The sequence below is a fragment of the Leptopilina heterotoma genome, unplaced genomic scaffold, assembly GCF_015476425.1.
Source record: "Leptopilina heterotoma isolate Lh14 unplaced genomic scaffold, ASM1547642v1 Lhet_24, whole genome shotgun sequence".
NCBI classification, from domain to species: domain Eukaryota; kingdom Metazoa; phylum Arthropoda; class Insecta; order Hymenoptera; family Figitidae; genus Leptopilina; species Leptopilina heterotoma.
The window spans coordinates 4,801,458-4,820,014 of NW_025110956.1; the positions used below are offsets into that span (position 1 = coordinate 4,801,458).

Consider the following 18,557-nt stretch of genomic DNA (forward strand, 5'->3'; position numbering starts at 1 on the left):
TATAATGGCAGAGGTTTCAAACTTTCACATCGTTTTACTTTTTTTTTATTTTTTTTCTCCCCCTTTATTTTTCTTTTATCAGGACACTTTTTTCCCCTACTTTTCTTAGCCTAAAGCTACTTAAAGTTACTTTTTCTTGTTAAAGACAACTTTCTTGATACTTTCCCATCTTCAATGTTTTCACTTTGCTTTGTTCTCTTCTTTTCTCTTTTTTTTCAATAAAAAACAAAATTTAATTATAATTAATTTCGACAAAAAAAAATGAATGTTCATTGTATTTAGTTTCAAAAAATATACTCTTGATTAGATAATTTATTATTTTCTTTCTCTATTTATATAAAAAGTTGAGAATTTTTTTTTTTATTTACAATATCAAAATGAAGGAGAGAAAAAAATAGAAACAACGATTTTGTATTTTTTATTTTTCAATTAAATTTTCCAATATTCATAACAACATTTATAATTAACAGAGTTAAGAGCTTAATTGAAATTCATATTTTAAAACTAGAGGAATATTTTTCTTTCGCTATAGAAATAATTGAAGTAAAAAAAATATTTTTCGAAAATTATTCAATCGGGGATTTTTTTTTACACAAAAATTTGAAGCAAAATTAATTTCCATACAGAAAAAATTGTAGTTTTTGTTAATAAATTATTAAATTGTGATGAAGAAATGTTGAACCTACAAATTTTTTTCGACAAAAATTTGAGGCAAAAATAATTTTCAAGCATAGAAAACTATTTTTTCTTTTTAATTGTTGGTTAGAAAAATATTGTGAAAATTATTTTTTAAAGGAAAATTGAAAGCAAAAATAATTGTTATACAGAAAAAAATAGTACCTCTTGTTTATAAATATTTCTTTTTTAATTATTCATCGATATATTGCAAAAATTTTTATCAGAAAATATTTGAAGAAAAAAATCATTTTTCCAAAGAAAATAATATTTGTTGTTTAAGCATTTTTTTTTAAATTTTTGATTAAAAAATATTGTAAAAATAATTTTTTAACAAAGCTTTGAAGAAAAAATAATTTTTACACAGAAAGGAAATATTGTAAAAAGTTTTTTTCCAACAAAACTTTGCAGAATTTTTTTTTTTTTTTTTGAAATCGTTGATTATAAACTTTGTAAAAACTTCATGGCAACAAATTATTTATATATATAGTTTGTGTATCGATAATAGAACTCACTCATTAAACTTATTTTTAAACATCTATATATTGATTATAACTTAATTTAATTCTATCTATATATTTCACATTCTTTTCTTTTTAAAATCCACGTTATTTTTACTTCTATTTTTATGTAATAAATTTTCTCCTCTTTTTCCCTGTATTTTTCGAATTACATTCACCTAAGAAAACTTTTAAGAAACATGTGGTAAGGAAGTACTAATTTTCCCTTCTCCTTAACAGGAAAAGCGTCTATTTTTCTCTCTTGAAAGAAACATTTGACACCTATATTTAGCTCTTTAAAACTAACAGATTTCTCTTGAAAATTTATTCAACTGACTTTTTTCAATTCCTATATATAAATTTATTTATACTTTAGCCGGTTTTTTTTATCTCTTTGTATAGAAAAACAAAATAAAAAAAAATTCTTTTTATAATTATATCACATCGAGTATAGACAAATTAATTAAAATCCATCAATTTCCAACCATTTATTAATTAACTTTTATATATGAATTCAATACCATGTGTCGATATTATTTTAACTTTAAAATATAATATGAAAAAGAAAAGGGAAAAAATAATGTACATATTGAAATATCATCTTTTAACAATAATAAATAGATATATAACAATAATAACTGAAAATGAATGTGTCGATATTTTACTACTTTTGTTAATTACAAATTGAAACATAATTAATATATACGTAAATAATTAATATTAAATTTCAGTTTTGTAATCATTATTATTTTTCCACAGGAATTAAGATTTTCAAGAATTTTAAATCCAAACCTTTTTGAAATTTAGCAATTTATATAAATATTATTACAAAACATGAAGACATCGAGACATCGATTTCTTTATTTTTTATAATATTTATAATTAAAAATAACCGAGTGATAAAACCATTATTATATATTATATAAGAAAATTTAAATTTATACCTTTTAATTCTTTAAAATTATTTCCATCATTTCAATTCAATTATTATTTTCCATAATTTTTAAATAAAATTCTTCTTTAAATCAATTATTTTTAAAACATTTTCAAAAAGTTCCATTTGTTTACAATTCAATTTTACGAAATTTCATCGATTATTCGAAAATTCTTCAATTGTATTTTAGAAAATAAAAACTTGAATTGAATTTATTGAATTTCAAAAGAAATTCAATTAAAGTTTTTCAAAAAAAAATTAATTCTATCAGAATTGTTAGTTAAAAATATGAAAAATTCATATTTTCAAAGATTTTAATTTGAAATCTTTACAAAATTCAATTATTTCTAAAAATTCAATTATTATCTAAAATTATAACTGAAATTCATTTTTAAATCAATTTTTATTAGAAAATTCGACGAGAATTCAATTATTTAAATATAAAAATAAATGATTTATTAATTCATTGAATGTTTCTTGAAATTGAATTCTCATGCAGAAGTTCACGAAAAAATTTGCAAACAATTGAATTCTTTTGACGAATTCTAGTAAAATTTTTAAGAATAATTAAATTTTTCGAGGAATTCGATTAAAATTGTATTAAAAATAATTGACATTCAATTATTTTCAAAAATATTTTTAAAAAAATTCTATAGAAGAATTGAATTATCTTCCTAAATAATAAAATTCTTCACTGGATTTCAATTATTTTCAATACAATTTTAATAAAATTTCTCGAAAAATTTCAATTATTTTTAAAAATTTTAATAAAATTCCTCTAAAGAATTTATTTATTTTCAAAAATTTTAATATAATTCTTCAAGAGAATTCAATTATATATTTTGAAAAAGTAACTAAAATTTTTATACGAATTCAATTATTTTCAAATTTTGTAACTTTTTTTTGTATTTTATTTCTTCTTTTGAAAAGAGCACATTTTTTTACAATTTTAATAAAATTTTTTTTTAAGTATTCTATTTTTAAAATTTGTAATAAAATTTTTCAGAAATTCAATTATTTTCCAACATTTAAATGAAACTGTTCAAAACAATTTAATTTGTATTTCTAAAAATTTCAGTAAAATCCCGCTGTACAAAATTTTATTATTTTTGAAAATAATTGAATTATTGCGAAGAATTTACTTAAATTTTTAGAAAATAATTGAATTCTTGTTAAGAGTTTTATTAAACTTTCTGAAAATAATTGAAATTTTGCTAAGAATTTTATTAAAATGTTTGAAAATAATTGAATTTTTATTTATTTATCTTACTTAAAGTTTGAAAAATTTTATAAAAATTGTTTTAAAAATAATTAAATTGCCCTGAAGAATTTTATTATATTTATGAAAATAATTGAATTCTTGTAAAGAATTTAATTAAAATTTTAGAAAATAAATTGAATTCTTGTGAAGAATTTTATTAAAATTTTTGAAAATAATTGAATTCTTGTGAAGAATTTTATTAAAATTTCTGAAAATAATTTAATTTTTGCGAAGAATTTTATTATACTTTTGAAAATAATTGAATTTCTGCAATCATTTGTAACTTCTCCAAGTTTCAATTTTTTTTTAAGTGTTTTTAACTAAAATTCTTCTATAGGTCCATTATTTTTAATAAATAATTAAAATTCAATTTATTTTGAAATATTTCAGTAAAATTATTCATTAAATAATTTATAAGTAATAATTTTATGATAATTTTTTGAGAATTAATTTATTTTAAAAAGAAATTATTGTCAAAAATAGAAGAAATTGAAGGTTTTGTATTAGAATTCGTGGTAATTTGATAGTTTATGATTTAAATAAAAATGAGACAAAAATTCAGAATTTTCTTATGAATTATAAAAATTTAATTTTTTTCAGTACTTTTAATAAAAATCTCTGACTTTTTCCTAATTTTCCTGACCAATTCTAATTTCCTTGTATTTTTCCCTTAATTTTTATATTACAACTTAAGAATTTAGGTATTTTCTAAAACTATTTAAATTTATTTAAAAAAATGTTGTTACTTTTCCAATAAAATTAAAATAGTCAATTACTTAATTCTTAATATAGTTAAAAAAAGAATTCAACTGTTAAAGTTCTACTCGTACATATATCTATGATATTCCGATGAAAATATATAGAAACATTCAGAGAAGAACTCTCTAAATAGACTATAAACGCTAATGACATTTAATTAACTTATCTAAATTTAAATTCGAATAAAAGGTCAAAAGAAGAAATTGTTTACTTGGAGAGCAATCCCAGTTATTTTGATTCGAGAGAAAATAATTACAGACATATAAATAAACATTTCAAACAAAGTTAATTGGATTTACTTTGTATTATTTAATAAAGTGAATAAAGAATAAAGAAAAGCGAAGAGAGAAAAAAAAGGAAAAGGGTCAGAATTCGTAAAATTTTCACAGAAAATAAAAAGTATTTTTTTTTTAAATCGAAATGTTAAAAAAACATTTCTATTTGGCCTAAGAAATGTGTCCACCAAAGAACAGAAAATTTTTTTTTTTTATAAACAATTAATTTTTTTAATGTAATGCGCCTATTAAAATTTAAAACAAATATCAACTTACAATTTAAACTATAAGAAATCAAAATCCGTTGAGAAAATTTAGGAGTCACAATTATAATTGTCGCTCAGGATTTTTATTTTCAGAAACTTTAATAAAATTCTTCAAAAGAATTCAATTATTTTCAAAAATTTTAATAAAATTCTTCACAAGAATTCAATTATTTATAAAATTTTCTAATTAAATTCTTCTTAAGAATTCAATTATTTTCATAAATAATAAAATTCTTCGGCGCAATTTAATAATTTTGTATACAATATTAATAAAATTTTTCAAAAGAATTCAATTATTTTTAAAAATTTTAATATAATGCTTGGCAAAATTTCAATTATTTTCAGAAATTTTAATAAAATTCCTCACAAGAATTCAATTATTTATAAAATTTTCTAATTAAATTCTTCTTAAAGAATTCAATTATTTTCATAAATAATAAAATTCTTCGGCGCAATTTAATAATTTTGTATACAATATTAATAAAATTTTTCAAATGAATTCAATTATTTTCAAAAATTTTAATAAAATTCTTGGCTATATTTCAATTATTATTTTCAGAAATTTTTTTGAACTCAAAGATTTTTAATAGGTTATCTTTTATTTTAATAAAATTCTCCAAAATAATTCAATTATTTTCGTAAATAATAAAACTCATCGCAATAAATAAAAAATTACAAATTTTAAAAATTTTATAAAATTAATAATTTAATTCCTTCGAAGAATTAAATTTTTCAAACTAATTGAATTCCTTCAGTAAAATTTTACTGAAATTTTTAGAAATACAATTTGAATTGTTTTGAAAAGTTTCATTTAAATGTTGGAAAATAATTGAATTTCTGAAAAATTTTATTTAAAAAATTTTAAAAGGCGCAGAACATTAAAAAAATTAATTGTTTATAAAAAACTTATTAAATAATTATTAAAAAATTTTCTAATTCTAAACAAAAGTATATTTTATCCCCTTTATGATCCCGCTTGGTTCATTTAAATCGGTTCATTCATTTAGGAGAAATAAAATTTTGTTTAAAAAGTTGCAAAAAAATTCATTTTTTCAATAACTTTTATAAAAAAAAAATGTTCTGTTCTTTGGTGGACACATTCCTAAGGACAAATAGAAATGTTTTTCCAACATTTGGATTAAAAAAAAAAACTTTCTATTTTCTGTGGAAAATTTCAAGAAATTCTGACCCAAAACCGAAAAAAGAAGAGAAGAAGAAGAAGAAGAAAAAAGAAAACCGAAAAAGAAGAGAAGAAGAAGAAGAAGAAAAAAAAGAAAAGGAGAAGAAAAGCGAAGAGAAAAAAAGAAAACCGAAAAAAGAAGAGAAGAAGAAAAAGAAAAGAAGAAGGAGAAGAAAAAGAAGAAGAGAAGAAGAAAAAGAAGAGATGAAAAAGGAGAAGTTGAAAAAGAAGAAGAAGCTAAAATGAATTTTAGAGAAGGGACTCGGAGTATAAAAAGAACATCATTCTTTTTATGATTGGTACATATCAAGACGTGCATTCTCTTTCTCTGTTGAACAATTTTCATTGTCTGAATACACGTTCATATTTGCAACAAAAGCAGAGACTGACTGAGAGAGTGAGAGAGCGAAGGAGAGCAAGGGGCACCAACTTTATTCTTTATTGGTTTAATTGTATTCTCTGGAATGAAAAAAAAAAAAAAAAAAAAAAAAAATTATAACAGCAATCACACATCTGTGTAGATGGCATCAAAAATGACATTGGCTACAGAAACAGCAGCAGTAGCAGCAGCGACAGCGCGCTATTCCATGGCGTGTTATTGATCGACTCTCCGTGAACTACCTATATATTTCAACTTCCACGTTATTCAGGGATGGCCCTCCGGGTAATGCGACCCTAGGATACAATCTTTTCAAAGAAAAATTAGTCCAATTTCGTTAAAAGAATAAATAACTTCCAATAAGGGAGTTATCGTTGGGCAAAAGGAAAAAAAGAAAGAGCGAGAGCGAGAGCAAGAGAGAAAAGTTTACAATAATTTTACACCGTGGGAAAAAAAAATTTTCTTTTTTCCTATTATAAATATTTTCCTATCTTTTCGCGTAACATTTTAGTAATCACTCGTTTCAGGAAATGGTCTTGCGTGTATATATATATATATATATGTAACATGACCCTTATTTTTTATCTAGTCCATAAAATATAGACGACGAGAAACGATATGTAACTGTTACGACTAGTTTCAGTTAAAATAATGACAAGGATATAACTTTTCCATCTAGTATACTACTGTAGTTGAAATTGGAATTATTAGTTACAAATAAAGTATCCTGATGATGAAAATAATCATAACAGTCGTTTAGTGGATTACATTTTTTTTCCAAAAAAAATTTCGGGACGTTTAATAAATGGAATTATTTTCTCTTTTAATATAACGTCCCTGATGTTCTGAATTCACGACGAAATTTATTTTTATTTCGTTGAGAATTCAAATTTTATTTGTTTACTCTCGAAAATTTTAATTAGTAAAAAATGTTTACTTATCTGAATTAATAGCTGACTTTTTGCTTTTGAATTAGTAAATTTTACTCAAAAAATTACTACTCACTGATAAATTTTACTAATAGATTAGTAGACATGACTTTTTGCTTTTGAATTAGTAAATTTTACTATATAAATTAGTAGAAATTACTATTTATCAGTAAATTTTACCAATCAATTTTCAAAAAATAACTGTATTTATTTTATTACTAAAATTAACTAATTCAAAAGCAAAAAGTCAGTCACTAATTTAAATTAGTAAAGACTTTTACTAATAATTAGTAAAATTACTATTTATTAGTAAATTTTACTAATAAATTAGTAAAAATTACTATTTATTTTATTAATAAAAAATAATTATCTAATTCGAAAGCAAAAAGTCAGTCACTAATTCAAATTTATAAAAAATTAAAGAAATTTAATTAAACTTTTTCAAAAAAAATTAATTCTACAGAATTATTAGTTAAAAGTATGAAAAATTCAAATTTTCAAAGATTTTGATTTGAAACCTTTTCAAAATTCAATTATTTCTAAAAATTCACGCAATAATGCTTTTAATATTCAATTATTATATCAAAAATTATAACTGAAATTTATTTTTAAATCAAATTTTATTAGAAAATTTGACGAGAATTCAATTTTAATTTTTCATTTTCAATTTTTAATTTTCAATGTTTCAATTTTTCAATTTCAATTTTTTTTTTATTTTCATACATAATATAATAAACTTCTTCGCATGAATTCAATTATTTTCAGAAATATTCTCAAAAAATTTTATAGAAGAATTGAATTATCTTCCTAAATATGTAATAAAATTCTTCACAGGATTTCAATTATTTTCAATACAATTTTCATAAAATTTCTCGAAAAAATTCAATTATTTTCAAAAATTTAAATAAAATTTCTCTAAAGAATTTAATTACTTTTTAAAAATTTCAATATAATTTTTCAAGAGAATTCAATTATATATTTTGAGAAAGTAACTAAAATTTTTATACAAATTCAATTATTCTCAAATTTTGTAATTTTTTTTGTGTTTTATTCCTTCTTTTGAAAAGAACATCTTTTTTTTACAATAAAAAAAAAAAAAATAAAAAATAAATATTAATAAAATTTCTCTTAAGTTTTCTATTTTTTAAAATTTTGTAATAAAATTTTTCAGAATTTCAATTTTTGCCAAAATTTAAATGAAATTCAAAAGAATTCAAATTGTATTTCTAAAAATTTCAGTAAAATTTCTCTGAAGGAATTCAATTAGTTTGAAAAATTTAATTCTTCAAAGGAATTAAATTATTATTTAGAAAATTGAAAATAATATTGTTCGATAGAATTAAAATTATTTTCAAAAATCTTTTTATAAGAATTAAATTATTTTTAAAAATTTTGTAATTTTTTATTTATTGCGATGAGTTTTATTGTTTATGAAAATAATTGAACAACGAATTTTAATAAATATTTTAAGAATAATTACATTTTTCGAGAAATTCGATTAAAATTGTATTGAAAATAATTTTTAATTTTAAATTTTGAATTAGTAAAAACATTTACTAATTTGAATTTGCGAATGATTTTTGCATTTCAATTAGTAAAGTTTACTAATGAATCAGTAAAAATTACATTTTGCTTTTAAATTAGTAAATTTTACTAATAATTTAGTAGAAATTACTATTTTATTAACAAATGTTACTAATAAATTAGTAGAAATTACTATTTATTTTATTACTTAAATTAACTAATTAAAAAAAAAGTCAGTCACAAATTCAAATTAGTAAACATTTTTACTAATTTAACTGTACTCTCTAAATTTTGAATTAGTAATAAATCTTTACTAATTTCAATTTTTGTTTGACTTTTTGCTTTTGATTTAGTAAAATTTACTAATAAATAGTATTTTCTGCCAATGTATTTTTTGAGTAAAATTTACTAATTCAAAAGCAAGTCAGTCGCTATAGTTCAAATTAGTAAATATTTTTACTAAATTCAAAATTCCGAGAGTATGAAAAAATTAATTGTAAAATTTCTAAATTTTTAATTTAAATTTTTGCTTTTTACTGCACTCGGTAATTTTTGAAAATATTTTTATTGAAAATTGACAAATGATTTCGGTCATTTCCAGCAATGGATCACTTAATATTGCTCCTAAAATTCCAAATGTTTCAACGAACAATTCTTCTTTATGCATCAATAAAATGTAAATTTTAGTACAAAATCAATTTTTGTTAATTACGAAAATAAAAAATAGTTTTAAAAAAAATAAACATTTCATTTCTTTTATTTCTTTGATAACTTTTTGATAATGAACGATAATTGTATTTATAATTAATTCAAATTTAAATTTTACTATAAGAGAATTTTTTTTTTTTAATTAAAAAAATTAGTTTTTAACAAAATAATGTTTCAATTCATTTATTTTTCATAAATTTTTAATAATGAACTTTTTTTTTATTTTATGTATAATTTATTCGAATTTAAATCACATTATAAAATATGATTTTTTTTAATTAAAAAAAAGGTTTTTAAAAAATAAATGCATCATTTATTTTATTTTTTGTTAAATTTTTGATAATTGACAATATATCTCTTTACAATTCATTCTAATTTGAATTTCGTTGTACAAAATAAATGTTTCATTTATTTTACTTTTTATAAATTTTTAATAGATTTTGTATAATATTTTTTTAAAAATTATTTTGAGTCAAGAAAATAATAAAAAGGATAAAAAAACAAATAAAAATAGAAAACTAGTAAATTTACCATTTCCAAATAAGGGGAATTTTTAAGTAAAAATTAGTAAAATTTACACTGAAAATAGTAAAAATTGTCAGCCATTTTTTTAAATAATTAACTATCATTATTGTTTTATTAATTATTTCTTTCAATAATTTGTAACTTTTAAAGCAAAAAGTCAGGTAAAAATTTTATTAATAATTAAAATAACTAATTATTGTGTAAATTTTTTAAGTTTTTGTATAAAAAATAAAATAAAATTCCCGACAACTTATTTTCAGTTAAAAAAAAATCCACTATCTTTTACTTATTTCTTTATTTTTTAAAAAATTAACTATTTTTCAGTAAAAAATATTAGCATTAAATTTTATATTAACAATAATATTGCGCCCGTACACAAAATAAATAAATTTAGAATAAAAAGGATTAACAATATTTGTTAAAAAGAAGATTATTTAATTTTAGTTCAGAAAAATAAATTAAAATTTTATGAAAAAATTTATAATTCATAAAATTACTAAAGCAAAAGTACATTTTCTTGTAGTTGAGATAATAAATTAATATTTAAGATATAATACTCTAGTTATTATTATTTTGCCCTTTTTGTGAATTTAGGTACGAATTCTGCTAAAAAAAATTTACTTTAAAAAAAAATTTTCGTGTTTGTGAGTATTTTTCATACATCCAGAATTATAAATTTAATTCACAAGCTAATGCAAAACTATTATTCTATATACACATTTTAATAATCAATAATTCTATTATTAACTTATTTTTTATTATATTTAGAAAATCTGAATTCGATATTTGCATAACAGTGGAAAAGAAAAAAAGATAAAAGTAGAAAATGTATTAAATTCACAAACTTGGTAATTGTATTCTATTATGTATTGTATTACATTTTCAGAAGTATATATAGTACATTAAATTGTAAACTAAATTTATATGTTAATTAATTTTGTTGGTTAAAATAAATTGAACTAAAATGTATTCAGAATTGAACAAAAAACTAAAAAAATATTTAATAAATATTAAAATTTAAATATGGAATATCAAAATAAACAAACTTTTTCCATATAATATCCAATATATTGAACTAGTGAAAAAATTAATTAAAAAACAAATTAATTTTTTAATGGAATAAAAATAAAACAAATTTTATTCTATAGAAGAAAATATGTATTAAATTGATATTTACTTTTTTTATCCACAAATAATCTTTTTTAATTTACAAAAAAAAAAAAAAAAAAAAAAATTACCATGAATTCAATAAGTTTTAATAATTTAAATTTACATGTAAAAAAATTGATATAAAATTTGAACAAGCTAATTATTTAACATACTAATAAATAGATAAATAAATAAATAAATAAATTATATTTATCATGTTTATAATAAACAAAAAGAAAAATCCATATAAAATGATAAAATATGTCCATCATATTCTCGTCTCATTCAACAAAATTAAATTAATTAATTTACATATTAAATACAGCAGCAAAGTAGATTTAATTTCTATTAACTTTACTGAATGACAAAAGCGATATAAATGTAAAATTAAATAACTATATTTACTGTCAAATATTACTTTCATTAAATTTTGAAATTCTAATTACTTGTTACTTTCCTATGTACATAAATTAAAAGAAAAATTGTCTCGTCTTGAATTTTTTATTTTTGCTTTTCAAAAATTAATCCTTGACATATTTTTCACTGTATCTTGATTAAGTTATAATTTACAAATTTTCTCTCAATTACATTTTATTTATTCAATTTATTTTTATTTAAAATGTAAAATTTAAAAAAATGTGATTATTTATTAATTTTATTTTTTGAATACTTTTATTTATTATTTTATATTTATTTTTATTATTATTTATTTTATTATTATTTATTGTTATTATTATTTATTGTTATTATTGTCACGTTTATGTCTTTTTAAAAATGTTTCTCTTTATAATTCACTATTATTTTTATTCACTTTATTTAATCAACTTTACTTCATCTAATTAATTCTTCATTAATTAAGAAAAATTGTTTTTAAAAAAATTATTAGAATTAAACACAATTACTTTATTTATGAATATATTTTACTAAATTTGTGTGAATAAATTATACATAAAAGCAAGAATACAATATCTAAATATAGTGAAAGCAAAACTCGACATGCTCATTTTAATATGTTTCTATATAAATTTGCTAATTACCCTTGCATTGCTCTATTTTCGTGTCAGATTTAGAACCGCTGATTGAATAAACTAGTAAAGAATGTGTTTGGAGCTCACGACCTTTAATCTTTTCTAATTTAGAAAATTTAATTTTACCCAGAAGTAGTAGAGAGGAAATTCACTCGTTTTCCAAACAATTTCACTGTATTTATATACTACTCTCTTTTCTAAAATTTATTAACAAAAGCGTGTAAAGAAATTTAATTCTTTTCACCCATATTTTAAACAAGTTGGTAATTAAGAAAAAAATATATTTCAAATGTTCCAATTAATTTAAATTAACGTATTTTGTGCTTTGAAAAATGTATTTAAGTAAATAATATTTTTTCTTAATTATATATTCGAACAAAAATGATTTCTTTATTTAAAAAAAATATCATTTAATTGATGCAAATAAAAATTATTTGATGCAAATTAATAAATTAAATTTATAACTAACTAATTAATTAAATTTAAATTAATTGATTGAAATTAATTCACATTTATTAATTTTTATTTATATTTACTTTTCATTTTCTTTTAATTTTTTTTTTTATTCTTTTAGAATAGTTTAATATTCTTTTGCTCTTTTCCATAATTATTCTTCAAATTATCCAAATTAATTAATTTCATTCGAATATAATTTTAAAAAATATTTATTTATAAATTTATTACTTATTATCTGTTTTATACATTTTTCGATTTGAATTTCGCGCCAATTTTCGATCCGACAGATGGCAGTTGAGGTAAAACACTCGTCGCTCATTGGTGGGTAAGAGTGGTAGGGGTAGCAGAACCTAAGAGCTCGTCGAGACTCATGACTAAAAATTGCTTTACGTTATTCTAATGTTGTTCAGAATTCAATTAAAGTTGTGTCAAATTAAGTTAATAGGAGAAAAAAGAATTTAAAATTACTCTGAAATATAATTAATTGATGAATTAATTCTAATAATTAATTATTAATTTACATGATAAAATTTTTATTTAGATCAATTTAAAATATTTTTTAAATGCAGAAATCATTTTTGTATGAATATAATACAATATTAATTATTTTATAGTATTACTTATAATATAAGTAATACTATAAAATAACATATCTTTGTTTAAATATTTCAACCAACATGATTTCTATTAAATATTTAAATTTGATACAAATGAACATTATTGAGAAAGCGAACTGAAGTCAAAGTCTCGACGAGCTCTTAGGTTCTGCTACCCCTTCCACTCCTACCCACCAATGAGCGAAGAGTCTTTTACCTCTACTGCCAACTGTCGACTCGGGGCAAAATTGGCGCGAAATTCAAATCGAAAAAATTTCTAAAATAGTTAATAATTATTTTTTTAAACTTTTGTTTGAACGAAAATGAATTAAATTAAGATTAATTTATTAAAGATTATTATTTAATTATTAGAATCAATTAATTTTTTCTTCATTAAAAATTAAAGAAATTAAAAAACTAATAAAACTTCGCAATTTTTTCTCCCCAACTTTTCCAATTCATCAACTCTGTCTCTCTATATAGATCCAGATGGATACCTATTTGTATAACTACTTAAAAATTCGTTTCATTAATTGATATTAAAATTAATAATTGAAAAGCCGTGCTCCATTGAATGTTGAACATCACCAAAGTTTTGGATGTGCAACAGTTTGCGCGTCTTTACTTTAGAAACACACTGATGATGACGTGAGAATTACACATCATAGTCGCAATCATAAAATTTATTTCTATAATTAAATATGAATGCGTTTATATATATATATATATATATATATATATATAACTTCCGTAAAACGTATCATTATAATATTTGAAAGTAAAATAGCAACTCTCTCACATTATAACAATCTATACATATCATCATACGTAATATTATGTTACTTAGGTATTCAAATTTAAATTTCCCATTATTAAATTAAATTTTAACTATTGAAACAGACAAAAACATTTTATACATTTTATATGTATGAGAGCAAAACCCGCACTCTAAACTCCTCTCGTCAAGTAAATAAATATTACCCAACAAATAATCAATGGAATTTAATTGTTTGTCAATGAACAACTTTTGCGTATTTTATTAGTGAAAATTTCATTAATTTACAATTAAGTTTAATTAACAATTATTGGCATTTGGATATTTTAATTAATTAGGTTGACCACTGAACTTTCAATGACCTCTATCTCTCTCTCTCTTACTCATTACCTAAATAAATCTAAATTAGCGAGAAAATTTGATAAATGAAAAAGATTAAACGTTCTTCTTCGCGTTCAACTATTATTATTATTATTAGGTGGAAAAAATACCGATATATTTATAAATAGCAATAAAAATCTACTGAATAATGTTTACAGTGTAAATTAATTTTCAAATTAACAAAATTTAATTAAAAATAAACAGAAATAAAAGGAAAAATATCAAATTTAAAAAAAAACACTACGTTTAATTTTGAACTATTTTTGAAATTTTAATTTACGATGCTGTTTTTTTATTTAAAAAACAATTCCTTCGAATATTCTTCAGTATGAAAATAAGATTATAAAATTTTACGACAACTGCGTATAAAATGGAAAATCTTATTTTGTAAAAGTAGAAGGGAATCTCATTTTCAGTTGCAACATTTTTAAGGCATTATTGATTTTCCGAGCAGCTTTTCATTAGGGACGATGTATTAACACTTTTGTAGTGAGTTTGTACTAAATTTCAGACATAATTATCAAGTTAGGATATTAACAAACTTTATTCCGGATTTAAAGCACTATTGGCTTTGAAATAGAGAACTAAATGCACATCAAAAATATGTCTTAAAACACTTACAGCTGAAATGGTATATTTTCCTTCAGATTCAACTCATTTTTAGGCTTTAAAATGTGTGTACAATATTAAACTGAATTTACAAATAAACAACAAATTTTTTTGTTTGTTTTGAAAAATTAGTAAAGAAAATTTACTACTGAAATGACAAAAAGTCGTGCACCAAAGGATTCAATATTAATTTTACTAGCACGTGACCACTGAATAACATGACCCACAAAAATTATTCTTAAAAATCGAAACAACAGATTTACCTAACGATTTAGTGAATCAAATGACTAACAAGTGAAATTCTACTAAAAGTTTAGTAACGATTTTGGTGAATTTTTAATATTTATAAATTTTTCACAGAAATTATTATTTAACTAAGTAATCATTAATCAAATTCTGTCAAAAAAATTAATATTCGTTTTGATGGATTTTTAATATCTGTGACGCGTCGCGAAAAAAAGGCTTGTGGATAAAATTAAGATATCATTTCCTTTGGATTAAAATATTTAGTAAGATATTTAGTAATTTAGTAAAATATTCTGTTTATTTTAAAATTCATGAAAATCAATTTTAAATAAGTTTATAAATTTAGCTTTCACCCGTCGACGACGGACATCCTGATAAATTATTTTAGATAATGAAAATACAATATAATTCATTAGTGAAGATTGCTATTATTATTAATAATATGTTTTTACTCTGTTGCCTCTCTCTAAAAATATGGTTTTCGTTTTTATAATCTCTTAATTTTTTGCTATTGAAGAAACTTTCTTGCTTAGTTTTAGGTTATGTTTATTTCAAGAAAAATGTATTTCATTGTTAATTATAAATCCTTATAGAAGATTTTTAAATTGATTATATTAATACTTCATTGATAAGTTATATTGTATTTTTAGTTTGTAAAATAATTTCTGAGGATGCCTGTCGTTGATGGGCGAAATCTACATTAATAAACTTTTTCAAAATTGATATTCATGGATTTTTGAAAGAAAATATAAATTTTGTAGGTTATGTTTGTTATCTTTTTACTTTAAATAAATAATGTAATAAAGGCTTAAATATTAGTTTGAATTTAGAGTTGAGGCACTTTATGCATTTTCACTTAGAACGAAACAAACATAACCTATAAATATAATATTTATTAAATTTTTCAGTAGATTTTCACTAATTGCTAGCAATCTGATTCACTGAATGATTCAGTGCAACTGTTTTATCGACTTTTTAAGGTCATGCTATTCAGTGGTCACGTGCTAGTAAAATTATTATTAAATCTTTCAGTCGACGACTTTTCATCATTTCCATTCGTAACTTTACTAATTCAAATCCTGATATTACTAATTCAGATTTAGATTTGATCCAATTAGGCATCAATTTGGTACTTTCAATAAAACTGTGAGAGTCAATTTGTCGTCCACCAAGTGATTGAATAATAATTTCACCAGCACCTGACTACCTGAATAACATGACCTTAAAAGTCGATAAAACAGTTTCACAAAGTCATCCAGTGAATCAGATTACTAGCAATCAGTGAAATGCTATCCAAGAAATTAATAAATATCCACTGACAATTATAATCCTATTTCGGATATGTTCCTAAAATTAACGTCGATGCTCAACGTCCAAAACTATTATTTTTTTAGAGATCATATCACCTATTTCACTTTCTGGAATTTGGAAATTAAAAAACCGCCAGGGCACATTTTTAATCTGAAATCTTCGAAACAATTATTCAACTTTTGTTGATTTCGTAAAAAAAAATTTCGGTGCTCAACGTCGACGCTAACTTTAGGGACGTTTTCGAATCATTCAAAAAAGGGAGAAAAGTTATCCGAGAAAATAACATTTAGTATTTCTCTATATTTGTTGGTTTAATTTCCTTAATTCAGATTTAATCCTTAAATCAGAAGAGCAGTACACAAAATCCAATAACAAAAATTTACCCAAAAGATCAAATAAACATTGCCTAAAAAATAATGCAACAAAAAAATTCTCCCTTGTCTCCATATTAAAAATCAAAATTCTTCTCATTCAAAACTAAACAAATAGAGATTTCCTTAAAAATGCATATTATAAAAAAAGACCACGTGACAGGATGACCGCCATGTTGCTAGAGGGTCGGGGGACATGTCGGAGTTTCACGAGGATGCCCGATCTTCGCCATGTGGACCTCTTTTCATGAAGAATAGCGATCAATACTCGGCATGCAGAACCAAGAGAGCACAAAATTATGCAAGCAGCATTTGGGGTTCACCATTGGGGTTTCCCGCTACTACTACTTCCTTCTTCCACGACTACCTACACTCGATTCAAATTCCAATATCTTCCAACGTGTGTACATATATATATCGAAACTTCCATATAAGGAAATTCACATATAAGAGAGCTGATAGAATCCCCTCCTCCCTCTCCTTTCCCTTACAACACACTACTCCCTTTTTACCATTCAAGAGAGGGAATCGGTATGGAAAAACATAAACTGCCATGTAACGATTGTACAGCAAGACAAGAAAACAATAGAATAAGACAATGGGAAATGAGAGAGTGAGTGTGAGCAAAGAGAAAAAAAAAGAAAGTGTTACCATTAATGGAATGAAAATGAAGCAAACAGTATACGTCCAATCAGTTGCCGGCTTATCAATTATTAAGTTTCACTGACTCATCAAGAAGTCTGCGTTTTAAACTCTCCACATAATGCTACAAAATTTTGTTCACATTAGAATTATTTTCACTACTACTTTTATTATTATTTTCATTATTATTACTATTATTATTATTATTATTATTATTATTATTTTCATTATTATTACTATTATTATTATTATTATTATTATTATTTTCATTATTATGATGACCATGATGATCATTATTAATAATATATTGATATTAATTAATAAATATATAATATAAACTGGAACCTCGATTATCCGAACTAATTCGGATGGAATTTGGTTCGTATAACAAAGTTCTTGAAGTTAGCGTCGACGCTAAGAGTCAAAAACATTTTTTTTTTTACAAAATCGAAAAGAGAATGAAACAATTGTTTCATAGGTTTCAGGTTAAGAAAGTGCCCTGAATTTTTTTTCGCAAATTTGAAAAGAATAAACCAATTGTTTCAAAGGTTTTAGGTTAAAAAAGTGCTCTGAATATGATTTTAACTTCCTAGGTGAATAAAAAAAATGAATGATTTTTTTCGGTTTTGTGAAAAAAATATTTTTTGACGCTTAGCATCGATGTTAACTTCAGGGACCTCAAATTCGGATAATAGAAATTGAGAATATTTTCGTTTTCAGTTAAGAAATAATATACTGTCTTTGAAGTTAGCGTCGAAAACTACTATTTGGCGTATTTTAGAAATGAAAATGTCACTAATTTCAGATCCCTGAAGTTAGCGTCGATGCTCAGAGTCGAAAAATGTTTTTCTTCAAGAAACTGAAAAGAATAACACAATTTTTCCACAGATTTTAGGTTCTAAAAGTACTTCTAAAAACTGTTTCATCTTCTAGGCGATTGAAAGAAGTGAAATTAGTTAAAATTCTACAACTAGAAATAAGAAAAAATAGTTGTTGACACTGGGCATCGACGCCAACTTCAGGTAGCTCTAATTTCAATTTCTTTCTTCACCGAGAGAGTGAAAATAACATTTAGTGC

At 21.7% G+C, this 18,557-nt stretch overlaps 1 protein-coding gene across 2 annotated transcripts in view; it reads right to left on the minus strand.

Annotated features, from left to right (window-relative positions):
- The window catches only part of LOC122502869 (semaphorin-1A), a 69,470-nt gene that overhangs the window by 22,957 nt on the left and 27,956 nt on the right, over positions 1–18,557 (minus strand). The gene's annotated exons all lie outside the window — the stretch shown is intronic.